General features: G+C 58.9%; 1 pseudogene; it reads left to right on the plus strand.

Annotated features, from left to right (window-relative positions):
* The window catches only part of LOC138286976 (zinc finger protein 208-like), a 475,759-nt pseudogene that overhangs the window by 57,467 nt on the left and 391,514 nt on the right, over positions 1-26,778 (plus strand).

The raw sequence follows: 26,778 nt of genomic DNA on the forward strand, positions 1-26,778 counted from the left end.
GGTCCAAAAAATGGAATTCTGACCCTGGCGGGAACCGCCAACACAGCCCGCCACATTAACACTCCGACCGCCACCGCGGTACAGACAAACAGCGCGGCGGTCACCGCCAACAGGCAGGCGGCAGACAATGTACCGCCCACAGTATCACAACTCACCAATCCGCCACCTTTTCCGGGGCGGAAGGCCCGCCGATAAAAACACGGCGGAAACAGACTACGGACGGGAAAACGCTCACCAAAACACACTCCACGAGTACGGAGGACAGCATGGAACCCGAATTAAACATCCTACCTGCACTCGTCTACCTGCTCATCCACCACGAGTACGAACTCCGGCGCAGACGACAACGGTGAGTACTGCACCTACGACACACGGGAGGGGGGAGGAGGAAAGGTTACGGGCACACACATATGCGACCCCCACCCCCCCAAACTATGTACACACTAATGCAGAGCAACAATGCACAGTGACACCACCCAAACCCCCCTGAAAAATGCAAAGACATTTAAATTGTGAACCAAATTTTTATATAAAAAATAGACTCTGAGACGTATCGGCAACTATGCAAAATATCCATAACAAAATAATACTATACACACTGCCATGGCGAACCGAGGCAATTAGTCCGCTACATCCAAGTCAAATGGAACAGTCCGTGGGCTACAGTGTAGCGACACAAGGGCAAAGCCCACACAGGAGACCTGAGTCCTTTGGAGAGAACACTGCAGGGGCATCTGATGGAAATACTACAGGCACCTCAGGGGGAAGGGAAGGGGGGGCACCACAGCCACATGAGTCCACGACGCAAGATCCACGAAGGGGCCACCATGCCCACTGTGCCATCCTGGGGAGTGCAAAGCCACAGTCTCTCAAGTCTCTACAGTGGGTGGCTTGCCCACTGTACCATCCTGGGGAGTGCAAAGCCACAGTCTCTCAAGTCTCTACAGTGGGTGGGTTGCCCACTGTACCATCCTGGGGAGTGCAAAGCCACAGTCTCTCAAGTGGATAACAGTCTCCACTGGTCAAGGAGGAGGCATGGTGGGCACAGTGAACCATAAACAGTGCTTGAGATGAAGGGGCCCAGCGGAGCGGTGCTTGAGAAGAAGGGGCCCAGCGGAGCGGTGCTTGAGATGAAGGGGCCCAGCGGAGCGGTGCTTGAGACGGCGGGGCCCAGCGGAGCGGTGCTTGAGAAGAAGGGACCCAGCGGAGCGGTGCTTGAGACGGCGGGGCCCAGCGGAGCGGTGCTTGAGACGGCGGGGCCCAGCGGAGCGGTGCTTGAGAAGAAGGGGCCCAGCGGAGCGGTGCTTGAGATGAAGGGGCCCAGCGGAGCGGTGCTTGAGACGGCGGGGCCCAGCGGAGCGGTGCTTGAGACGGCGGGGCCCAGCGGAGCGGTGCTTGAGAAGAAGGGGCCCAGCGGAGCGGTGCTTGAGATGAAGGGGCCCAGCGGAGCGGTGCTTGAGACGGCGGGGCCCAGCGGAGCGGTGCTTGAGACGGCGGGGCCCAGCGGAGCGGTGCTTGAGAAGAAGGGGCCCAGCGGAGCGGTGCTTGAGACGGCGGGGCCCAGCGGAGCGGTGCTTGAGACGGCGGGGCCCAGCGGAGCAGTGCTTGAGAAGAAGGGGCCCAGCGGAGCGGTGCTTGAGATGAAGGGGCCCAGCGGAGCGGTGCTTGAGACGGCGGGGCCCAGCGGAGCGGTGCTTGAGACGGCGGGGCCCAGCGGAGCGGTGCTTGAGAAGAAGGGGCCCAGCGGAGCGGTGCTTGAGATGAAGGGGCCCAGCGGAGCGGTGCTTGAGATGAAGGGGCCCAGCGGAGTTGTGCTTGAGATGAAGGGGCCCAGCGGAGCGGTGCTTGAGACGGCGGGGCCCAGCGGAGCGGTGCTTGAGATGAAGGGGCCCAGCGGAGCGGTGCTTGAGATGAAGGGGCCCAGCGGAGCGGTGCTTGAGACGGCGGGGCCCAGCGGAGCGGTGCTTGAGACGGCGGGGCCCAGCGGAGCGGTGCTTGAGAAGAAGGGGCCCAGCGGAGCGGTGCTTGAGATGAAGGGGCCCAGCGGAGCGGTGCTTGAGACGGCGGGGCCCAGCGGAGCGGTGCTTGAGACGGCGGCGCCCAGCGGAGCGGTGCTTGAGAAGAAGGGGCCCAGCGGAGCGGTGCTTGAGACGGCGGGGCCCAGCGGAGCGGTGCTTGAGACGGCGGGGCCCAGCGGAGCGGTGCTTGAGAAGAAGGGGCCCAGCGGAGCGGTGCTTGAGATGAAGGGGCCCAGCGGAGCGGTGCTTGAGACGGCGGGGCCCAGCGGAGCTTGAGACGGCGGGGCCCAGCGGAGCGGTGCTTGAGACGGCGGGGCCCAGCGGAGCGGTGCTTGAGAAGAAGGGACCCAGCGGAGCGGTGCTTGAGACGGCGGGGCCCAGCGGAGCGGTGCTTGAGACGGCGGGGCCCAGCGGAGCGGTGCTTGAGAAGAAGGGGCCCAGCGGAGCGGTGCTTGAGATGAAGGGGCCCAGCGGAGCGGTGCTTGAGACGGCGGGGCCCAGCGGAGCGGTGCTTGAGACGGCGGGGCCCAGCGGAGCGGTGCTTGAGAAGAAGGGGCCCAGCGGAGCGGTGCTTGAGATGAAGGGGCCCAGCGGAGCGGTGCTTGAGACGGCGGGGCCCAGCGGAGCGGTGCTTGAGACGGCGGGGCCCAGCGGAGCGGTGCTTGAGAAGAAGGGGCCCAGCGGAGCGGTGCTTGAGACGGCGGGGCCCAGCGGAGCGGTGCTTGAGACGGCGGGGCCCAGCGGAGCGGTGCTTGAGAAGAAGGGGCCCAGCGGAGCGGTGCTTGAGATGAAGGGGCCCAGCGGAGCGGTGCTTGAGACGGCGGGGCCCAGCGGAGCGGTGCTTGAGACGGCGGGGCCCAGCGGAGCGGTGCTTGAGAAGAAGGGGCCCAGCGGAGCGGTGCTTGAGATGAAGGGGCCCAGCGGAGCGGTGCTTGAGATGAAGGGGCCCAGCGGAGTTGTGCTTGAGATGAAGGGGCCCAGCGGAGCGGTGCTTGAGACGGCGGGGCCCAGCGGAGCGGTGCTTGAGATGAAGGGGCCCAGCGGAGCGGTGCTTGAGATGAAGGGGCCCAGCGGAGCGGTGCTTGAGACGGCGGGGCCCAGCGGAGCGGTGCTTGAGACGGCGGGGCCCAGCGGAGCGGTGCTTGAGACGGCGGGGCCCAGCGGAGCGGTGCTTGAGAAGAAGGGGCCCAGCGGAGCGGTGCTTGAGATGAAGGGGCCCAGCGGAGCGGTGCTTGAGACGGCGGGCCCAGCGGAGCGGTGCTTGAGACGGCGGGGCCCAGCGGAGCGGTGCTTGAGAAGAAGGGGCCCAGCGGAGCGGTGCTTGAGATGAAGGGGCCCAGCGGAGCGGTGCTTGAGATGAAGGGGCCCAGCGGAGTTGTGCTTGAGATGAAGGGGCCCAGCGGAGCGGTGCTTGAGACGGCGGGGCCCAGCGGAGCGGTGCTTGAGATGAAGGGGCCCAGCGGAGCGGTGCTTGAGACGGCGGGGCCCAGCGGAGCAGTGCTTGAGATGAAGGGGCCCAGCGGAGCGGTGCTTGAGACGGCGGGGCCCAGCGGAGCGGTGCTTGAGACGGCGGGGCCCAGCGGAGCGGTGCTTGAGAAGAAGGGGCCCAGCGGAGCGGTGCTTGAGATGAAGGGGCCCAGCGGAGCGGTGCTTGAGACGGCGGGGCCCAGCGGAGCGGTGCTTGAGACGGCGGGGCCCAGCGGAGCGGTGCTTGAGACGGCGGGGCCCAGCGGAGCGGTGCTTGAGAAGAAGGGGCCCAGCGGAGCGGTGCTTGAGATGAAGGGGCCCAGCGGAGCGGTGCTTGAGATGAAGGGGCCCAGCGGAGCGGTGCTTGAGACGGCGGGGCCCAGCGGAGCGGTGCTTGAGAAGAAGGGGCCCAGCGGAGCGGTGCTTGAGATGAAGGGGCCCAGCGGAGCGGTGCTTGAGATGAAGGGGCCCAGCGGAGCGGTGCTTGAGATGAAGGGGCCCAGCGGAGTGGTGCTTGAGACGGTGGGGCCCAGCGGAGCGGTGCTTGTGATGAAGGGGCCCAGCAGAGCGGTGCTTGAGACGGCGGGGCCCAGCGGAGCGGTGCTTGAGATGAAGGGGCCCGGCGGAGCGGTGCTCTTCTGCACGGCGGGCCCTGTTCAGCGGTGCTCTTCTGCACGGCGGGCCCCTGTTCAGCGGTGCTCTTCTGCACGGCGGGCCCTGTTCAGCGGTGCTCTTCTCCACGGCGGGCCCCTGTTCAGCGGTGCCTATCTTCACGGCGGGCCCTGTTCAGCGGTGCTCTTCTCCACGGCGGGCCCTGTTCAGCGGTGCTCTTCTCCACTGCGGGCCCCTGTTCAGCGGTGCTCTTCTCCACGGCGGGCCCCTGTTCAGCGGTGCTCTTCCGCACGGCGGGCCCTGTTCAGCGGTGCTCTTCTCCACGGCGGGCCCCTGTTCAGCGGTGCTCTTCTCCACGGCGTGCCCCTGTTCAGCGGTGCTCTTCTCCACGGCGGGCCCCTGTTCAGCGGTGCTCTTCTGCACGGCGGGCCCTGTTCAGCGGTGCTCTTCTGCACGGCGGGCCCTGTTCAGCGGTGCTCTTCTGCACGGCGGGCCCTGTTCAGCGGTGCTCTTCTGCACGGCGGGCCCCTGTTCAGCGGTGCTCTTCTGCACGGCGGGCCCTGTTCAGCGGTGCTCTTCTCCACGGCGGGCCCCTGTTCAGCGGTGCCTATCTTCACGGCGGGCCCCGTTCAGCGGTGCTCTTCTCCACGGCGGGCCCCTGTTCAGCGGTGCCTATCTTCACGGCGGGCCCTGTTCAGCGGTGCTCTTCTGCACGGCGGGCCCTGTTCAGTGGTGCTCTTCTGCACGGCGGGCCCCTGTTCAGCGGTGCTCTTCTGCACGGCGGGCCCTGTTCAGCGGTGCTCTTCTCCACGGCGGGCCCCTGTTCAGCGGTGCCTATCTTCGCGGCGGGCCCCGTTCAGCGGTGCTCTTCTCCACGGCGGGCCCCTGTTCAGCGGTGCCTATCTTCACGGCGGGCCCTGTTCAGCGGTGCTCTTCTCCACGGCGGGCCCTGTTCAGGGGTGCTCTTCTCCACGGCGGGCCCCTGTTCAGCGGTGCTCTTCTCCACGGCGGGCCCCTGTTCAGCGGTGCTCTTCTGCACGGCAGGCCCTGTTCAGCGGTGCTCTTCTCCACGGCGGGCCCCTGTTCAGCGGTGCTCTTCTCCACGGCGGGCCCCTGTTCAGCGGTGCTCTTCTGCACGGCGGGCCCCTGTTCAGCGGTGCTCTTCTGCACGGCGGGCCCCTGTTCAGCGGTGCTCTTCTCCACGGCGGGCCCCTGTTCAGCGGTGCTCTTCTGCACGGCGGGCCCCTGTTCAGCGGTGCTCTTCTCCACGGCAGGCCCTGTTCAGCGGTGCACATCCAGTAGGTTCAAGGGAGCCAGACCTGGCCTGGACTCCGTGCTCAGACGCCCTCCGGCCGTGATGTTCCTGGGCCCTTCGGTGACGGGGTCCTGGGCCCTTTGGTGTCCTCCTTTACAGCTGGGATGTGGCATGTGGGGCCCACCTGCTCCGCGCTCCTGCTGGCTGACGTCTCCGCTCTGCTGCCCTTACGCTCCTTAGATGGGGCTCTCGGGCCCTTGCCTCCCCTAGACGTTGTGGCTGGTGAAGTGGGCGAACTCTGCTCCTTGGGGGCAGCCGTGTCAGTCTTCGCACGGCGGCCCTTGTGTTTCCTGGTCCTCTTGCCGGGGGGGGGGGCTCGATGTGTCCTTGCTGCTGATGGAGGTGTCACTGCTGGCAAAGGGTGGGCTCCAGAACCCATGCACAACAGTCACACCCGAAGTTGGGCTGGTGGTGGCTGTGGTGCTCTTGGGACTCTTTGCAGATGGAGGGGGTAGGTCATCGGAGGGGAAGAGGTCAAGATTAGCCAGGAAATGTTTTTTAGGGCCAAGGTAAAAGGTAGGAGAAGTGGAGATGGAAGTGGAGGAAGAGGATGTGGTTGTAGGAGAGTCAGGTGTGCTGTCATTGGGTGAAGGTGCAGGTGCTGTAGGCTGTTGTGAGGTGGATGTCTGTTGGGTGGGTGTCTGCCTGCGTTTGTGTGTCTTGGAAGGGGTGGTGACAGACACAGTGGGAGAGGACACAGGGGACGTGTAAATGGCAGTGGGGGTGGTGACTGCACGCGTGCGGACTGTACAGGAGGGTGTGGTGGTGATGGAAGCACTGGCTGATGTTGGTGTGCATGCAGGTGTGAGTGGAGACGTCACAGGGAGGGAGGAGGGAGACGAGGAGGAGGGGGACACAGGGGTGGTAGTGACTGTTGGGATGTCTGCATCTGTGTGTTGCTTGGGTGAGTGTTGGTGGGATCTGTGGTGCTTGTGTCTGGATGAGCTGCCCTTGGGTGTTGAGGTGTGTGCAGGCTGGTCAGATGGTGTGGATGGGATAGGCTGAGGAACAGGAGACAGAGACAGGGTGGAGGCAGTCAGAAGAGGGAGGCTGGAAACAGGGACAATGGCTGCCGTTAGTGCTGAGGCCAGAGCATTGAACGATCGTTGATGGGCAGCCTGACCCGAATGAATGCCCTCCAGGTAGGCATTGCTCCGATGCACCTCCCTTTCTACCCCCTGGATGGCATTCAAAAGGGTAGTCTGCCCAACAATGAGTGTCCTGAGGAGATCAATGACCTCCTCACTGAGGGCAGCAGGGGTAACAGGGGCAGGGGCTGAGGTGCCTGGGGCGAAGGAGACGCCCGCCTTCCTGGGTGAGCGGGCACGGAGCGTAGGCTGAGGGGCTGCTGGGAGGGCGGAGCTGGTGCGCTGGGTGGCTGTACCTGTAGAGGCGGGGGCCCGGATGTTGCCGCCACTGCTAGGGAGCTCCCATCCGAGGACGTGTCGCTGTCGCTGCTCTCACCAGCGGTCCCCGTCGTGGTGCTCCCCTCGCCCTCCGGCTCACTTGGGCCCTCTGTGTCTGTTCCTGTGCCCACCGGGGCCTTGTGGCTTGCAGCTCCCTCGTGCTCCGATGCCAAATCTCCTCCGCCTGATGATGCTAATGCACACATGCACAAGAAGATGAAGAAGAAGGGTGGGGGGAGAAAGAGAAGACCTGGTTGAGTGCATGCAATGTCAACACCGTTGGCGGAGAGGACAGACACAGGAGCCGCATGCACTAAGCCGCGCATTCGGGGCACACTACTCAGTACTTCTGACTCGGACAACAGGTCAGGAGACGACAAGCGCGCACATGTGTGAGGCTGGACCATCAATAGCTGGACTTGTCACCCTACGGAGGTGGGGGCCGGGAGCACAGGGCCATGCCTAAGGGAGAGGACTACACTACAGAAAGCGCCCTGGCCTAATGTCACCCCCAACCCTCCTCCCCCACCCAGACACCTCCACTGCGCAGAAAGATAGCTGAATGTGCTGATACTCACCCCCTTGTGTCTGCTGTGATGCTCTCATGCGCCCATCCAACTCCGGGTAGGCCACCGCCAGGATCTGGGACATCAGGGGGGTCAGGGTACGACTGGCACCCCTCCTAGGTTGGGAGGCCATCCCCAGCAGTGACTCGGCGGTCTTCCTGGTTCCGCGGCGGATGTCCTCCCACCTCTTGCGGCAGTGGGTGCCCCGTCTGACGTGGACCCCCAGGGCCCGGACTTCCTTGGCGATGGCACGCCAAATCCCGACTTTCTGATGGGCGCTGACCTATGTGACATGTACAGGGTGGGAAGGAAACAATCATCAACTTACTGCATGTTAGATGTGATTGGCCCCCCCTCCCCAACCTTGCAATATAGCACATGCTCTCATCTGTCGTGCGTTGCACTCCTCATTCGCCCCCCACCCCACCAACCTACATCCACCCCACTCCACACAGGCATCGCCCATTCCATGCGCACCCGGTGTACTCACCTGTTGGTCTGGAGGACCGTAGAGTAACGCATACTGGGGGAGGACCCCATCCACGAGCTTCTCCAACTCTTCAGACGTGAAGGCAGGGGCCCTTTCCCCAGTCGCAGCAGCCATTGTCACTTCCAGACCGAGTTCACAGCAGCACTTGCAGTATAGGTCCTCTCCTGTGGATGATCAGGTCTCGAGTGATTAAGCAGATAGAAAATGGCGGTCACGCCCGCGGCGGTGCGTACCGCGGCAGTGCGTACCGCGACCGCCGGCGCACATCGTCATTGGCTCCTGAAACTCATAGGCTTCAATGTTATCCAATGCGGCTCCGTATAGCGGTCTTCGACCGCCTACCGCCACGGTGTGCTCCGCCAGCGCAGTGACCTCACATCCCATTGTCCCACTTCACAGGTCAGGCAGCCGCCATTTAAAGGGCCTAGGCCTGGCATTGCCACACATACACGCCTTTCAATACCTAGATAACCGTGTGCCATGCAAGCAGTGGTGAACGTACCAGTGATTATCTTGACTCTGTGCTCCATGTTGTCCTTCCTAGGCACCGTCCGCTGGGATTTGCGAGGAGAAGGATGAATCCTCGCCTGTACCGACCGCTGGTGGACCTGTCGACAATGGAAGAACGCCACATCATACTACGATACCGACTTGACAGTGCCACCATCCATGAACTGTGTGCCCAGCTGGAGCCAGCCCTGATGTCCCCCATCCGCCAATCCACAGGAATTCCCCCTCTGGTGCAGGTGCTGTCAGTCCTCCATTTTCTTGCAAGTGGCTCATTCCAGACAACAGTGGCAATGTCATCTGGAATGTCTCAGCCAATGTTTTCTAAGGTGTTGTCTAGAGTGTTGTCTGCCCTGACGAAACACATGCGGAGTTACATTATATTCCCAGAGGAGGTTGATTTGCCCACTGTGAAGGGTGATTTTTATGCCCTTGGACATGTTCCCAACATATTGGTGCCATTGGTGGGACCCATGTAGCCTTAGTCCCCCCAAAAGACGATGAGCAGGTGTACAGAAACAGGAAGAGTTACCATTCGATGAACGTCCAGGTGGTCTGTTTGGCTGACCAGTACATCTCCCATGTGAATGCCATGTTCCCTGGGTCAGTGCATGACGCGTATGTGATGCGTAATAGCAGCATCCCTTTTGTGATGGAACAGCTACAGAGACAACGTGTGTGGCTAATAGGTGACTCTGGTTACCCCAACCTGCCTTGGCTATTGACCCCAGTGAGGAATCCCCGGACCAGGGCTGAGGAACGGTACAATGAGGCCCATGGCCGAACTAGGAGGGTCATTGAAAGAACCTTTGGCCTCCTGAAGGCCAGGTTTAGGTGTCTGCATATGACAGGGGGATCCCTGATGTACTCACCAAAGAAGGTGTGCCAGATCATCGTGGCCTGCTGTATGCTTCACAATCTGGCATTGCGACGTCAGGTGCCTTTCCTGCAGGAGGATGGTCCAGATGGTGGTGTTGAAGCAGCTGTAGAGCCTGTGGAGAGTGAAGAGGAGGAAGACTCAGAGGACGACCCAGACAACAGGGACAGAGTTATCCAACAGTATTTTCAGTAGCACACAGGTAAGAATCACACACGCCATTTTAATTTTCCTGACTGCCTCGTTTTTCTCAACTTTGTCTATGACCCCCCAGGTATTTGAAACTGATGTTTGATTCTCCCTTCCCTTTTCAGTGCTGTATGACCCACTGCGTGACTTCTGCTTGGTTAGCCCATGGACTAATGCTTATTGATCTCGGTATGTGTTCAGCACAAAGTTTACAGAACATAATTGATCGGTAATGTGTTTTACATTTGTAAATAATACAGCCTGACTCCAGCATGATTTCAGTGCATTGAGTGATTTATTTTTGGTGCTAGATTATGGTACATGATATAAACACGGTGATGGGTGGGGGTGGAGTAATGGCCATGGCAGAGTCCAGTTCTCAGTCTCACAGGTGCATTGTCCATATGCCTGTGGAAGGATGGAGCAGGGGCAGTTCAAGGTTGGACAGGGTGGCAATGTGGGACAGTGGGATGACTTCAGGGGGTATCTCATGCTGGCGGGGGTCTTGACATCCTACTCTGTTGATTTTTTTGATCTCAGGCTCCTCTTGCGGGGTGGTTGTTCTTCAGCAGGAGGTGGGGTTCTGGTGGCCTGTCGTTGTGGTGGGGCCTCCTGTCCACTAGCGCCGGCGGAGGTGGTAGGCTGTTCCTGGTCCGGGCTAGTGACAGGGGCCCTGTGTGGTGCAACATGGTCCCGCAACGTGTCTTCTATCCGGTGGAGGGCCTGGACTAGGCTCCCCATGGCGGTAGAGATGGTGGTGAGATGATTGTTGAACCCCATGTAGCGTTCCTCCTGCTGTGCCTGGATCTCCTGGAACCTGGCCAGTATCGTCGCCATCGTCTCTTGTGAGCGGTGGTAGGCTGCCATGATGGTGGTGAGGGCCTCTTGGAGAGTCGGTTCCCTGGGCCTGTCCTCCCCCCCCTGTCGCACAGCAGCCCTCCGAGTTGCCCTGTTTCCCCCGGACTCTGTCCCCTGGACGGTGTGCCCACTACCACTGCCCCCAGGTCCCTGTTGTTGTTGGGGTGGTGGGATAGCCTGGGGACCCTGTAGTGGCAGACACACCGCTGATTGACCTGTCCTAGAGACAGAGCCATGGGCCCGCTGGGTGGGAGCTGTGCTGGTGTTCCCAGAGGGGGTTGGGTCTGCTGTGGCCTGTGTGTGGGGAAGCGACTGTCCAGAGGTCCCCGATGGTCCGGGCTGGTCGTCAGGTTCCAGGTGGACAGAGCTGCTGTCATCACTGGGTGCCTCTTCCGGGGGGGGGGAATGGACATTTCTGGACCCTCCTGGCCGGTGTGTTGGCGTTCGGGTCCTGCATGGGGTAAGAGAGTATGGTTATTGTTTCTGTGTGTGCTATTGTGTGCGATTTATGGGTGCCCTTGTCCCCCAGTGCTGTCATTCCCTTGGGGGAGGTGTTGTGGGGGTGTTGGGGGGGGGGTATGTGCAGTGGTCATGCTTAGGTGATGGGTGTCCATAGTTTGTGGTGGCATGCAGGGGTTGGTGTTGGGTGGGTTGTGCTGGGGAGACATTCTCAGGGAGGATGTGTGATGGGGGGTTGGGGGTGAGGGTGGTGGTGGGGGTTGGCATGCTGGGGGGGGGGGGGTGAAGTAGTTGAGATTGTACTTACCAGAGTCCATTCCTCCGTGTACTCCAGCAAGGCCATCAGGATGCAGGATGTTTAGTACCTCTTGCTCCCATGCTGTGAATTCGGGTGGTGTGGGTGGGGGTCCCCCGCCAGTCTTCTGCACTGCGATGTTGTGTCGCGAGACCATCGAGCGCACCTTTCCCCGTAAGTCGTTCCAACGTTTGCGGATGTCCTCTCGATTTCTGGGATGCTGTCCCACCGCGTTGACCCTGTCCACGATCCGCTGCCATAGCTCCGCCTTCCTGGCTATAGTGGTGTGCTGCACCTGTGAGCCGAAGAGCTGGGGTTCGACTCTTATGATCTCCTCCACCATGACCCGGAGTTCTTGGTCCGAAAAGCGTGGGTGCCTTTGGGGTGCCATGGGGTGGTGTGGATGAGGTGTGGGGTGGTGTATATGGTGAAGAGTGTGTTGGTGTGTGGTGCTTTGTGCTTCTATGTGGTGTGTGTGATGGTGTAGTGTGCCTCTGTGTGATGTAGCTCTCTATTCTGTGATGTGTCTCTCTCTCCTTCGTCTATGATCTTCGGTCGTAGGGGTTTGTGGGTGATGTGGGTGTGTGTTTTATAGTTGGTTGGATGTGTGGGAGTGTTGTTTGTATGTGTGTCAGGTGTGTGTATTTCAAATTGTCCAATGTGGCAGTGTTTTGGAGCTCTGTGTGTATTTTGAGCGCGGCGGTGTGTCCCGCCAATGGAATACCGCGGTTGAAAGACCGCCGCGTGGATTCGTGGGTCAGAATGGCATGGGCGTGTTTGTGTTGGCGTGGCGGTGGAGGTTTGGTCATCTCCAGTTTTCCGCGGCCCGCTGATGTGGCGGCCTTCCTTGGATGTCGGGATTTTGGCGGTTCCGCCGTTGTGGGTCAGAATGACCGTGGCGGTTTACCGCGGCGGTAGAATGGCGGACTTCTGACCGGCGGTAAGGGCGTTTTACCGCCGAGGTCAGAATGACCCCCTTTGTCTCTACCATAGTCCTGTAAGCACCTGAGTTATGTCGTATTATGGCTTTGCAAACTGGTCCAAGTACAGACCTCACCACACTTCACTCTCAGGACAGGCTTCTGAGGAGGTAGTGTGAGTGGCAGAAACTCAGACCTCAACAGTTAACCATCAGCCACAATAGCATAATACCCAACTCAGTGCCTTTCTTTTATAGAAAAAGAGAGTACTTTAATCTTGTAGGAAAACGAAATAATACACAACATAATGAGAGCGTAATATGGATTTGTAATCAGTTACATCTAATTGTAAAGAGCTACACCCCCTTCTCTTTAGCTCCCTTCTCCTTCCTGTAGTGGTGATCCTTTTTGTCTCTAGAATTACCAAAGCTATACAAATTATGCAAGAATGAGGCACAGGTGCAGATAACTCAAAGCAGTGTCACTCATTAGTAGAACAACTTGGTTCAGTGTCTTTTACAACCCCTTGTTACAATGTTTTAAGCAGCGTGGAGGCTTTGATCATATGAACCAGTCCAAAGTCATGTTAAAGCCCCATATTTTTTCTGCCCTTGGGTGAATTGTAGTTCAGACTGTACACCGTGCGTAGAGTTAGCAATCTTACGCCACTGGTAATTTATTTGTGGGGACTGCAGCGCTGCTCAGGTCAGGGTTCACGTAGCAGACTTGCTGGGCAGGTCTGCGTGGTAACACCAATCTGTGACAGTAGCATCCGTTTTGGCTGTCTGCTCACCAGTAATCGGAGGTAGCAGTTGCTGCCTCCCAGTTGAGTCTCTTCACAATGATGTAGATGTGGCAGTTGTGGCCTCCAAGGCAATCCTGGCTTCCCTCTTCGGTAGCAATGCAGTTGTCTTTTACTCCATCGGCAGGACCAGTTCCAATATCTGTAGCGTAAGTGAGGCTACCAGGTGAGATAGGAATCTCCGCTCTGGTTCAGTTGTGATACAGTTCACTCGGGAACTGTGCAAAGAGACACTATATATATAGATATGTATAACCTAGTGGCGGGCGCCACTAGGTAGTTATAGTTAGGACCATGTTTCCTTGGAAAAAACGTTTTTTGACATGCCTACATCGTTGCACCGTTTGATGAATCTTGAAGAAATTTTCCATAAAAAAGTGCCCCAGTGATTCTTGTTGCACATGAAAAGTTTCAGGGTGATCCGTCAAGCGGGGACGAGAAAAACGGTGGTTGATGGGTGTCAAAAAAGTTGTGTTTCCCATGTTAATTCCCATAGGACCGGTGAACAAGGCTACACCCCAAACCACTGGATGGAATTACACCATATTTTGCAGAAAGCTAGCTTTAAGTACTCTGATTACGCTTTCGCTTATTTGGTGTAAATCCATTCAGTAGTTTTTGAGATATTAAATGGAAAATACATTTGTATATCTCGGGCCACGGATCCTTCACAGTGATTTGCGAAAAAAGATGAGCTTATGCAGGGAAATGCACAGCTCTGATTGGCTGCCAACACTTCAAACCAGGAAGTGTTGGCAGCCATCGAGACCCATAAGAAAAGTGTAAAAAATAGAAATGGGGCCGGGGTAGCGATACCCTTACCCCTTAGCTCTGGTGCTGGGGTCCCAGAGGGACCCCACCAGAGCATTAAAAAAAACAATCTTTAAAATTTTTGCCACAAAATTGTGGCGTCAACGAGATTTCGCGGAATAACTTAAAAAAAGAAAATACAAGCAAGGGTTCCATTGCTTGTTTTTTAATAAGCCCCCAGGCGGGCCAGGTCCTGGAGCATTGTTTTTTTGTAAATGGGGTGAGGGGGAGTCTCCTGCTCCCCCTCAGTCCGGGGACCACCACCTCCCTGGGGCTATTATTAAAGTAAATGCAGCTGGGCAGTTCTGCCCCTCTGCCACCCCTTCCGCCCTTCTCTTACCACCCTTTTTGGATGGAATTGGAGTGTGACGTCAGATCTTGCACGTTCTGGTCTGGCCGAGATTGGGGGGACACTTTCCAGTAGCCGCTGTGCTGCTGACAAGATAGATGCCAAGGCAGTCTGTGCCCTCCAGAAGTAGTGACAGAGGAAAAACCCAAAAGGGGAAAAAACCTCTTGCGCAGGAACTCCAAGAAGCAGGATAGAGAGAGCGTAAGGAAACTAGGATTTCAAGGACTGAAACAACTAGAAGACCGCAGTAGAAAACAACAGGAAATACTCCACAGCAACAGCCAACCGGATCAAGAACCACCACCAAACAGGAAGTGAAAAACAGGAAAAAGGAAAAACACCATCTTGGATTGGGAACATACCATAGAGAAAACTGGAAAGAATGCCATCTTGGAAAAGGAAAACGAAAAATACCTTTGCATGCTGGGAGGTAAATGGTATTATGGGAAGAAGGAACATGGCCCCAATGCCCAGGAGAAGAAGAAGAAGAAAAAGAAAACAAGGACAGGGCCCCAAGGACTTTACAAGAAGGTAAGTATTATGTGAGCATCGCGGGAGGCACCCGCGACGCAACACCATGCCATGTGTTAACTGGGGCGTGATCTGCAGCCCGATCCTGGGCTACAGGCCAAAATGGAGACACAGCAACTGGGTGAACAGCCTGAGGTGGGTCAGACGGACCGAGAAATGGACTGCAGACCTCACCTCGGGTCAGAAAGTCAACGTCACAGGCTTAGGAACCGCCGGCAGCATGACAATAGGTCCCCCCATGTCCCTGAGCCCCCGCAACTCCCCAGAGCTCCAGGTTTGTCTGGAAAAAGGCAGAAAAACACTGGACAAGAATGGGAGCATGAAAAGAAGAAGCATCTTCCCAGGAACATTCACTGGGAGAAAACCTTTCTAGTGAATGAGGAACTGGAGATGGTTCCGAAAGAACGAGAATCACATATGTCTTGCACCTCATATTCAGGTTCACTACCCACCAAAAGGGGTGGGGGGGCAAGAAAAGCTTCTCTGTAAAGGATCAGAAACAAAAGGTTTCAACTGGGATACATGAAATACCGGATGTATTCTCCATGCCTGAGGTAACTGTAGGCGAAAGGATACAGGATTCACCACTTGTGTGATCCTGATCCTCATCTGTTTAGGGACAGACGATGAGGAAAAGCTTAAAAGAAAGCCAGACTTTGTCTTGTACTTGGTATAATGGGGCTGAATGTCACCTAGAATCAGCAGTTTTCTTCATGTATTGTTTTGAGGCTAGTAGATTGGAGTGTGTCATATGCCTGATTTTACTGAGTTGGCGATTAAATAAGGTAACTGCTAGAATGGTAGATGATTCACAAATAACTGTAGGAAAGGCCTTTGGATGGGAACCATATCAACAAACGAAAGGAGTGACTTTCGATGCACTGTGCACTGTATTATTGTAGGAGAACTCTGCTGTTGGTAAATATGCGGACCATTTACTTTGTATTGCATTACATAAGCAACATAGGTATTGTTCGAGTCCTTGATTAAGGCGCTTTGTCTGAGGATCGAGTCCAGTAGATAAGGCTACTTCAATATTCAAGGAATTACAAAAATGCTTCCAAAAACCTGAAACATACTGGGGGCCTCGATCAGAAATAATGATTTGAGAGAGGCCATGAAGGCGAAAGATTTCCTCCATGAAAATGTGACTCCACTCCTTAGCAGTGGGTCATTTCCTTAGCGCTGTAAAATGAGCAATCTTAGAAAAAGAACCCACAGTTACCATGATTACATGGTTTCCTCCGGAAGGCGGTAATGAACACAGGAAATTGGTAGACACAGTATGCCATGGAGCTGGGGGAACGGGTAAGAGTTGAAGTAGCCCTGCTGGTTTAGTATGTGGTATTTTTGCTTGTGCACACCAAAACAAGTAGAAACACAGGCCTCGGAGTCCTCCTTCATGGCAGGCCATCAGAAAGAATGGAGAATTAATTATTGAGTTGTCTTGACTCCACGATGACCACCAACAGGTGAGTCATGACACATCTGTAGTGCTTCTATTTGGACTTTCTTGGTAGGAAGGAATAACACATTTCTATGATAGTATTATCCTTTGGTCTTTCTCAGTTGAGGGTTTAATTTATTCCATTCTTCCTTAGTAAGGGAGGCATATTACAACAATACTCTGTCAAGGAAGGACTGTACTATACCAATGATCCCGCTATGATATGCTGTGAAGGAAATACAACACTTTCTGGATAGCAACGGGACAGGCCATCCGCCAGGATGTTCTGCGATCCAGGTATATAGGTAATGACAAAGTTGAATTGACTAAAGAAGAAGGCCCACCAGGCTTGTCGACTGTTCAGACATTGAAAATTCCAGAGACATTGCAGATTTAGATGATCAGTCCTAATCTCAAAGGGTTCTTTGGTGCTCATTAGAAACTGTCTCCATTCACTACAGGCTACTTTAAAGGCATGCAGGTATTGTTCCAGTACGGAATAATTTGTTCGGAATCCGTCAAGACATGAAATAAATAGAAGACTGGATGTTCTATTTCACCGTCCTCTTGTCTTTGAAGAAGAACAGCTCCTATTTTTCTATCTGAAGCGTCAGTTTCTACTATGAACTTCTTTGTGGTGTCTATATGCCGTAAGATAGGTGGTTGTGTAAATGCTTGTTTAAAGTTTTGGAAGGCTGTCTAGGCAGTCTTTGTCCAGCAGAATCCACCAAGAAGACTTTCTTTCTTTAGGGTCTGAGTAATATAACTTATCTGCTAAGCGAAGTTCTCTATAAACTGCCAATAAAAAATGGCCAAGCCTAAGAAACATTGATTAACTTTTATAGTTGAAGGAGATGGCCAATCCAGGATAGCTCGGACTTTCTCGGGATCCATAGCAATACCAGTCTTGTTAATACGTAGCCAAGATATTCCACCTTGGTCTTGTCAAATTCACATTTTTCTGGCTTATAAAACAACTGGTGTTGTTGGAGTCTGTCCACAACTTAAGTAACGTGTTGTGTGTTGATTCGGATAAGTGGAGTACACCAGGATATCATCTAAGTATATTACAACAATTAAAAGATCCGAAAACACGTAGTCCATGAATCTTTGGAAAATAAATGGAGCATTCCTTAGGCCAAAGGGCATTACGAAGTACTCAAAATGACCTAAAAGAGTCCGTAAGGCGGTCTTCCATTCGTCTCCCTCCTTGATTCATAGGAGATGATAGACTCCCCTCAGATCCAACTTAGTGAACATCTGTGCTCCTCTAACTGATTCCAGGATATCTTTGATGAGGGGTAAAGGATACCTGTCCCTTTTAGTATTCTTATTATTCAGCCTGCAAAAGTCTATGCAAGGATGTAAATTCTTCATCTTCTTTGATACAAAGAAAAGAGGAGCCCCGGCAGGTAAGGAGGAGTGTGTAATTAGCCCGCTTCGTAAGTTTTCTTCTAGATACTAAGGCCCTCATTCTGACCCTGGCGGTCGGTGATAAAGCGGCGGCCAAGCCGCCAACAGGCCGGCGGTCTAAAATATGCAATTCTGACCCTGGCGGGAACCGCCAACACAGCCCGCCAACTTAACACTCCGACCGCCACAGCGGTACAAACAAACAGCGCGGCGGTTCCCGCCAACAGCCCGGCGGCAGACAAAGTACCGCCCACCCTATTACGACCCACCAATCTGCCACCTTTTCCGGGGCGGGAGCACCGCCGATAAGAACACGGTGGAAACAGACTACGAACGGGAAAACGCTCACCTCTACGCACTCCACGCGAGATTCCGGCAGTATGGAGCCAGAGTTACAGGTCATCCCCGCACTCCTATTCCTCCTCATATACCAGGAGCACGCCCGGCGGCGCGGAAGACATCGGTGAGTACTGCACCTACGACACAGGGGAGGGAAAAGATTACCGGCACACACCCACCCACCCACACCCACTACAACACACACATCAATGCATTCCCACAGATCACTGTCACAACCCACAAACCACCCCCCTCCGAAATAATGCAAAGACCAAAAGAAGAGATCATAAACGGGCAGATATATTGAAATATGTACGCCATTAATCCCAATAAATAAATAAACTATGTACAAAATATATACAGCTACTAAATGTAGTCCAACCACTGTCCGTGGATCACAGGGGTCCTGTGCAAAGGGGCAAGGCCCAGTCCCACGACAAGAACTCCACGGAGAGAACACTGCAGGGGCATCAGAAAGAAAATAGGACAGGCACCTCAGGGGGAAGGGAAGGGGGGGCACCTCAGCCACTTGAGTACACGACGCCAGATCCACGAGGGGACTCCATGACCACTGGGCCATCCTGGGGAGAGCAAAGCCACAGTCCATACAGTCCATACAGTCCATACAGTGGGTGGCCTGCCCACTGGGCCATCCTGGGGAGAGCAAAGCCACAGTCCATACAGTCCATACAGTGGGTGGCCTGCCCACTGGGCCATCCTGGGGAGAGCAAAGCCACAGTCCATACAGTCCATACAGTGGGTGGCCTGCCCACTGGGCCATCCTGGGGAGAGCAAAGCCACAGTCCAAACAGTCCATACAGTGGGTGGCCTGCCCACTGGGCCATCCTGGGGAGAGCAAAGCCACAGTCCATACAGTCCATACAGTGGGTGGCCTGCCCACTGGGCCATCCTGGGGAGAGCAAAGCCACAGTCCAAACAGTCCATACAGTGGGTGGCCTGCCCACTGGGCCATCCTGGGGAGAGCAAAGCCACAGTCCATACAGTCCATACAGTGGGTGGCCTGCCCACTGGGCCATCCTGGGGAGAGCAAAGCCACAGTCCAAACAGTCCATACAGTGGGTGGCCTGCCCACTGGGCCATCCTGGGGAGAGCAAAGCCACAGTCCATACAGTCCATACAGTGGGTGGCCTGCCCACTGGGCCATCCTGGGGAGAGCAAAGCCACAGTCCAAACAGTCCATACAGTGGGTGGCCTGCCCACTGGGCCATCCTGGGGAGAGCAAAGCCACAGTCCATACAGTCCATACAGTGGGTGGCCTGCCCACTGGGCCATCCTGGGGAGAGCAAAGCCACAGTCCATACAGTCCATACAGTGGGTGGCCTGCCCACTGGGCCATCCTGGGGAGAGCAAAGCCACAGTCCAAACAGTCCATACAGTGGGTGGCCTGCCCACTGGGCCATCCTGGGGAGAGCAAAGCCACAGTCCATACAGTCCATAACAGACCCCACTGCCACTGGAGGAGGCAAGTTGGCCAGAGGACATCCTGCAGCCCTGCCCGAGATAGATCCTGCCCTGCCACGTCTGCCAAAGGGCCAGCGGTTCTTGCCCTGAAGGGCCCAGTTCAGCGGTTCATGAGACGGCGGGGCCCAGTTCAGCGGTTCTTGCCTTGAAGGGCCCAGTTCAGCGGTTCTTGCCTTGAAGGGCCCAGTTCAGCGGTTCTTGAGACGGCGGGGCCCAGTTCAGCGGTTCTTGCCTTGAAGGGCCCAGTTCAGCGGTTCTTGCCTTGAAGGGCCCAGTTCAGCGGTTCTTGAGACGGCGGGGCCCAGTTCAGCGCTTCTTGCCTTGAAGGGCCCAGTTCAGCGGTTCTTGCCTTGAAGGGCCCAGTTCAGCGGTTCTTGCCTTGAAGGGCCCAGTTCAGCGGTTCTTGAGACGGCGGGGCCCAGTTCAGCGGTTCTTGAGACGGCGGGGCCCAGTTCAGCGGTTCTTGAGACGGCGGGGCCCAGTTCAGCGGTTCTTGAGACGGCGGGGCCCAGTTCAGCGGTTCTTGAGACGGCGGGGCCCAGTTCAGCGCTTCTTGCCTTGAAGGGCCCAGTTCAGCGGTTCTTGCCTTGAAGGGCCCAGTTCAGCGGTTCTTGAGACGGCGGGGCCCAGTTCAGCGGTTCTTGCCTTGAAGGGCCCAGTTCAGCGGTTCTTGCCTTGAAGGGCCCAGTTCAGCGGTTCATGAGACGGCGGGGCCCAGTTCAGCGGTTCTTGCCTTGAAGGGCCCAGTTCAGCGGTTCTTGCCTTGAAGGGCCCAGTTCAGCGGTTCTTGCCTTGAAGGGCCCAGTTCAGCGGTTCTTGCCTTGAAGGGCCCAGTTCAGCGGTTCATGAGACGGCGGGGCCCAGTTCAGCGGTTCTTGCCTTGAAGGGCCCAGTTCAGCGGTTCTTGCCTTGAAGGGCCCAGTTCAGCGGTTCTTGAGACGGCGGGGCCCAGTTCAGCGGTTCTTGCCTTGAAGGGCCCAGTTCAGCGGTTCTTGAGACGGCGGGGCCCAGTTCAGCGCTTCTTGCCTTGAAGGGCCCAGTTCAGCGCTTCTTGCCTTGAAGGGCCCAGTTCAGCGGTTCTTGCCTTGAAGGGCCCAGTTCAGCGGTTCTTGAGACGGCGGGGCCCAGTTCAGCGGTTCTTGAGACGGCGGGGCCCAGTTCAGCGGTTCTTGAGACGGCGGGGCCCAGTTCAGCGGTTCTTGAGACGGCGGGGCCCAGTTCAGCGGTTCTTGAGACGGCGGGGCCCAGTTCAGCGCTTCTTGCCTTGAAGGGCCCAGTTCAGCGGTTCTTGCCTTGAAGGGCCCAGTTCAGCGGTTCTTGAGACGGCGGACGGTCTATGGCCAACTGCTAAATGCCTGGTGGTGCCCTCCTGGGCAGCGGGGATGGTGCTCCTTCACTGCCCACCTGGGCTGTGGGTGGTGGGGCCCTCCTGGCCAGCTGGGCTGGGTCCTCCCTGGGCAGCGGCTATGGGGCTGGCGGGCTCTCCCGGGGCAGCTGTGCCGGTTCCTCCCGGGGCAGCGGCTATGGGGGTTGTGGGCTCCTCCTGGGCAGCAGGCCTGCTGCCTGACCTCTCCAACTTGCTGCCCTTGCCCTCCTTAGTCGTCGGCCTGTGGCCCTTTCCTCCCTTTGGAGCTGTGGCTGGTGACTGTCTCTGGGTGGTGTCCGGGGGGGATGTAGAAGGCGGGCTCCTGCGGCGCCCCTTCCGCCTTCTGCTCCTCTTCCCAGGGGGTGGGCTGGCTGTCCCCTTGCTGCTGGGCGAAGATCCAGACATGCGTGCTGGCGGGCTCCAATACCCCTGCACCCTTGTCAAGGGGGCTGCAGGGCTGGTGGTGGCTGAGGTGCTCTTCTTACCCCGACGAGAAGGAGGGGGGGGCTCAGGGTCAGGAAAGAAGTTAGTAGTGGCGAGGAAGAGCTTCTTGGGACAATGGAGAGTGGTAGGTACAGTGGGAATGGGAGTGGAGGGAGAGGATGTGGTTGTAGGTGAGTCACGTTTGCTGTCTTTGGGTGCAGGTGCAGGAGGGATAGGCTGTCGTGAGGTGGATGGCTGTTGGGTGGGTGGGTGGCTGCGTTTGTGTGGTGTGGAAGAGGGGGTGACAGACACAGTGGGAGAGGACACAGGGGACGTGTAAATGGCAGTGGGGGTGGTGACTGCACGTGTGCGGACTGGAGTGGAGGGTGTGCTGGTGATGGAAACACTGGCTGATGGTGAGGTGAATGGAGGTGTGAGTGTAGACGTCACAGGGAGGGAGGAGGGAGACGAGGAGGTGGGGGTCACAGAGGTGGTAGTGACTGTTGGCATGTCTGCATCGGAATGTTGCGTGTGTGAATGTCTGCGTGATCTGTGGTGCTTATGTTTGGATGAGCTTCTCTTGGGTGTTGAGGTGTGTGCAGGCTGGTCTGATGGTGTGGGTGGGACAGGCAGAGGAACAGGAGACTGGGAGGAGGGAGTTAGTAGAGGCAGGCAGGAGACAGGGACAATGGCTGCCGTCAGTGCTGAGGCCAGAGCCTGGAACGATCGCTGATGGGCAGCCTGACCCGAATGAATGCCCTCCAGGTACGCATTGCTGCGATGAACCTCCCTCTCCACCCCCTGGATGGCATTCAAAAGGGTAGTCTGCCCAACAATGAGCGTTCGGAGGAGGTCAATGACCTCCTCACTGAGGGCAGCGGGGGTAACAGGGGCAGGGCCTGAGGTGCCTGGGGCGAAGGAGATGCCCGGCTTCCTGGCAGAGCGGGCACGGGGCGAACGCGGAGGGGCTGCTGGGAGGGCGGAGATGGTGCGCTGGGTGGCGGCTGTACCTGTAATGGCGGGGGGCACGGATGGTGCCACCCCCGCAAGGGAGCCCCCTTCCGAGGACGTGTCCGTGTCGCTGCAGGCTCCAGTCGTCCCCGTCGTGGAGCTCCCCTCGCCCTCTGTCTCACTGGTCCAGTCTGACTCTGTGGCATGGCCCTCCTGGGCCATGTGAGATGCAGCTCCCTCCTGCCCCGATGCCACTTCTCCTCCGCCTGATGATGCTGATGCACACAAGCACAGAAAGACAAACAAAAAGGGGGGGGGAGAGAGAAATAAAGGGATATTGAGTACATGGATCTCCGGTACAGTTAGCGGACATGACAGACACAGATGCCCCCTGCACTAAGTTGCGCACTTGGGGTACGCTACGCATTCCGTGGAACATGCCCTACACGCCTAGAGTTGACAACTGCACCCATGGATGACACGGCCCAGGGATGGCTGTACTGACAAACTACTGAGCGTGGTGGCTGGGGACACAGGGGCTTACGGGGGTGCCCAGCCTACAGATATCGCCCTGGCCTAGGGGGACCCCCAGCCCTCCTCCCCCACCCAGACACCTCCACTGCGCGACAACAGAGTAGATAATGCTTGTACTCACCCCCTTGTGTCTGCTGTGCTGCCCTCACGCGCCCATCCAAATCAGGGTAGGCCACCGCCAGGATCCGGAACATCAGGGGGCTCAGTTGACGGCAGGCACCCCGCCTACGTTGGGAGGCCATCCCCAGCAGAGACTCGGCGGTCTTCTTGGTCCCGCGGCGGATGTCCTCCCACCTCTTGCGGCAGTGGGTGCCCCGTCGATGGTGGACCCCCAGGGCCCGGACTTCCTTGGCGATGGCACGCCAAATCCCGATCTTCTCATGGGCGCGGACCTATGTGACACGTACAGGGAGGGAGAAATACCACGTTCAAGTTACTCAGCATTTTCCTTTCCAGTGGCCCAACGCCCCCCATCCCCGCCAGGCCCCCCGCCAGGCCCCCCGCCATGCCCAACATGCCCCCCATCCCCGCCAGGCCCCCCGCCATGCCCCCCGCCATGCCCAACATGCCCCCCATCCCCGCCAGGCCCCCCGCCATGCCCAACATGCCCCCCATCCCCGCCAGGCCCCCCGCCAGGCCCAACATGCCCCCCATCCCCGCCAGGCCCCCCGCCAGGCCCCCTGCCATGCCCAACATGCCCCCCATCCCCGCCAGGCCCCCCGCCAGGCCCAACATGCCCCCCATCCCCGCCAGGCCCCCCGCCAGGCCCCCCGCCAGCCCCAACATGCCCCCCATCCCCGCCAGGCCCCCCGCCATGCCCAACATGCCCCCCATCCCCGCCAGGCCCCCCGCCAGGCCCAACATGCCCCCCATCCCCGCCAGGCCCCCCGCCAGCCCCAACATGCCCCCCATCCCCGCCAGGCCCCCCGCCATGCCCAACATGCCCCCCATCCCCGCCAGGCCCCCCGCCAGGCCCAACATGCCCCCCATCCCCGCCAGGCCCCCTGCCAGCCCCAACATGCCCCCCATCCCCGCCAGGCCCCCCGCCAGGCCCCCCGCCATGCCCAACATGCCCCCCATCCCCGCCAGGCCCCCCGCCAGGCCCAACATGCCCCCCATCCCCGCCAGGCCCCCCGCCAGGCCCCCCGCCAGGCCCAACATGCCCCCCATCCCCGCCAGGCCCCCCGCCAGCCCCAACATGCCCCCCATCCCCGCCAGGCCCCCCGCCAGGCCCCCCGCCATGCCCAACATGCCCCCCATCCCCGCCAGGCCCCCCGCCAGGCCCAACATGCCCCCCATCCCCGCCAGGCCCCCCGCCAGGCCCCCCGCCAGCCCCAACATGCCCCCCATCCCCGCCAGGCCCCCCGCCAGCCCCAACATGCCCCCCATCCCCGCCAGGCCCCCGCCATGCCCAACATGCCCCCCATCCCCGCCAGGCCCCCCGCCAGGCCCAACATGCCCCCCATCCCCGCCAGGCCCCCCGCCAGCCCCAACATGCCCCCCATCCCCGCCAGGCCCCCCGCCAGGCCCCCCGCCATGCCCAACATGCCCCCCATCCCCGCCAGGCCCCCCGCCAGGCCCAACATGCCCCCCATCCCCGCCAGGCCCCCCGCCAGGCCCCCCGCCAGGCCCAACATGCCCCCCATCCCCGCCAGGCCCCCCGCCAGCCCCAACATGCCCCCCATCCCCGCCAGGCCCCCCGCCATGCCCAACATGCCCCCCATCCCCGCCAGGCCCCCCGCCAGGCCCAACATGCCCCCCATCCCCGCCAGGCCCCCCGCCAGGCCCCCCGCCAGCCCCAACATGCCCCCCATCCCCGCCAGGCCCCCCGCCATGCCCAACATGCCCCCCATCCCCGCCAGGCCCCCCGCCAGGCCCAACATGCCCCCCATCCCCGCCAGGCCCCCCGCCAGCCCCAACATGCCCCCCATCCCCGCCAGGCCCCCCGCCATGCCCAACATGCCCCCCATCCCCGCCAGGCCCCCCGCCAGGCCCAACATGCCCCCCATCCCCGCCAGGCCCCCCGCCAGCCCCAACATGCCCCCCATCCCCGCCAGGCCCCCCGCCAGGCCCCCCGCCATGCCCAACATGCCCCCCATCCCCGCCAGGCCCCCCGCCAGGCCCAACATGCCCCCCATCCCCGCCAGGCCCCCCGCCACGCCCCCCGCCAGGCCCAACATGCCCCCCATCCCCGCCAGGCCCCCCGCCACGCCCCCCGCCAGGCCCAACATGCCCCCCATCCCCGCCAGGCCCCCCGCCAGCCCCAACATGCCCCCCATCCCCGCCAGGCCCCCCGCCAGGCCCAACATGCCCCCCATCCCCGCCAGGCCCCCCACCAGCCCCAACATGCCCCCCATCCCCGCCAGGCCCCCCGCCATGCCCAACATGCCCCCCATCCCCGCCAGGCCCCCCGCCAGGCCCAACATGCCCCCCATCCCCGCCAGGCCCCCCGCCAGGCCCCCCGCCAGGCCCAACATGCCCCCCATCCCCGCCAGGCCCCCCGCCAGCCCCAACATGCCCCCCATCCCCGCCAGGCCCCCCGCCAGGCCCCCCGCCATGCCCAACATGCCCCCCATCCCCGCCAGGCCCCCCGCCAGGCCCAACATGCCCCCCATCCCCGCCAGGCCCCCCGCCAGGCCCCCCGCCAGCCCCAACATGCCCCCCATCCCCGCCAGGCCCCCAAGGCAGCCAGTGGCCCCAAATCCATATTGAATTAAACTCACTTGTTGGTCTGGAGGACCGTAGAGTAGCGCATACTGGGGGAGGACCCCATCCACAAGTTTCTCCAACTCCTCTCCAGTGAAGGCAGGGGCCCTTTCCCCAGTCGCAGCAGCCATTGTCCCTTCCAGACCGAGGTCACAGCAACACTTGCAGTATAGGTCCTCTCCTGTGAAAGTTCAAGTCGCAAGTGGATAAGTAGATAGAAAATGGCGGTCACGTCCGCGGCGGTGCGTACCGCGGCGGTGCGTCCCACCACCGCCGGCGCCCTTCGCCATTGGCTCCTGAAACCCATAGGCTTCAATGTTAACCAATGCGGCTTCGCGCCGCGGTCTTCGCCCGCCGCCCGCCGCGGTGTGCCACGCCAGCGCATTGACCTCACATCCCATTGTCACACTTCACAGGTCAGGCAGCCGCCATTTCCAGGGCCCACATGGCTCAATTTCAACTGCGTCACACAGGCCTAGGCCTTGCATAGCCACTCAGACACGCCATTCACTGCATAGAGAATCGTATACTGTGCTAGCTGTGAGTACGTACCTGTGGGTTGCCTGACTGTGTGCTCCATGTTGTCCTTCCTAGGCACCGTCCGCTGGGTTGGGCGAGGAGACGGATGAATCCTCCCGTGTACCGACCGCTGGTGGACCTGTCGACAATGGAAGAACGCCACATTATCCTGACCTACCGTCTTAACCGTGCCACTATCCATGAACTGTGTGCCCAGCTGGAGCCCGACCTGATGTCCCCCATCCGCCAACCCACAGGGATTCCCCCTCTGGTGCAGGTCATGTCAGTACTACATTTCTTGGCAAGTGGGTCATTTCAGACAACCGTGGGAATTGCTTCTGGGATGTCTCAGCCCATGTTTTCGAAGGTGTTATCCAGAGTGTTGTCTGCCCTGATGAAATCCGTGAGGAACTACATCATTTTCCCTGAGGTGGGCGAATTGGCTACAGTGAAGGGTGATTTCTACGCCCTTGGACATATTCCCAACGTAATTGGTGCCATTGATGGGACCCATGTGGCTTTGGTTCCCCCAAGAGACAGGGAGCAGGTGTACAGGAACAGAAAAAGTTACCATTCAATGAACATCCAGGTGGTGTGTTTGGCTGACCAGTACATCTCGCATGTAAATGCCAAATTCCCAGGGTCAGTGCATGACGCCTACATCCTCAGGAATAGCAGCATACCTTACGTGATGGAACAGCTACAGAGACACCGTGTATGGCTAGTGGGGGACTCTGGGTACCCCAACCTGTCGTGGCTACTGACCCCAGTAAGGAATCCCCGGACCAGGGCAGAGGAACGGTACAATGAGGCCCATGGGCGTACTAGGAGGGTGATCGAACGCACCTTTGGCCTCCTAAAGGCCAGGTTTAGGTGCCTGCATATGACCGGTGGATCCCTAATGTACTCACCTAAGAAGGTGTGTCACATCATCGTGGCCTGCTGCATGCTTCACAACCTGGCTTTGCGCCGCCAGGTGCCTTTCCTGCAGGAGGATGGTCGAGACGGTGGTGTTGTGGCAGCGGTGGAACCTGAGGAGAGTGACGAGGAGGAAGACGACGGGGCTGAAACAGACAACAGGGACAGAATCATTGAACAGTACTTCCAATAGGACACAGGTAACATTT

Source organism: Pleurodeles waltl, chromosome 4_1 (genome assembly GCF_031143425.1).
Source record: "Pleurodeles waltl isolate 20211129_DDA chromosome 4_1, aPleWal1.hap1.20221129, whole genome shotgun sequence".
Classification (NCBI taxonomy): Eukaryota; Metazoa; Chordata; class Amphibia; order Caudata; family Salamandridae; genus Pleurodeles; species Pleurodeles waltl.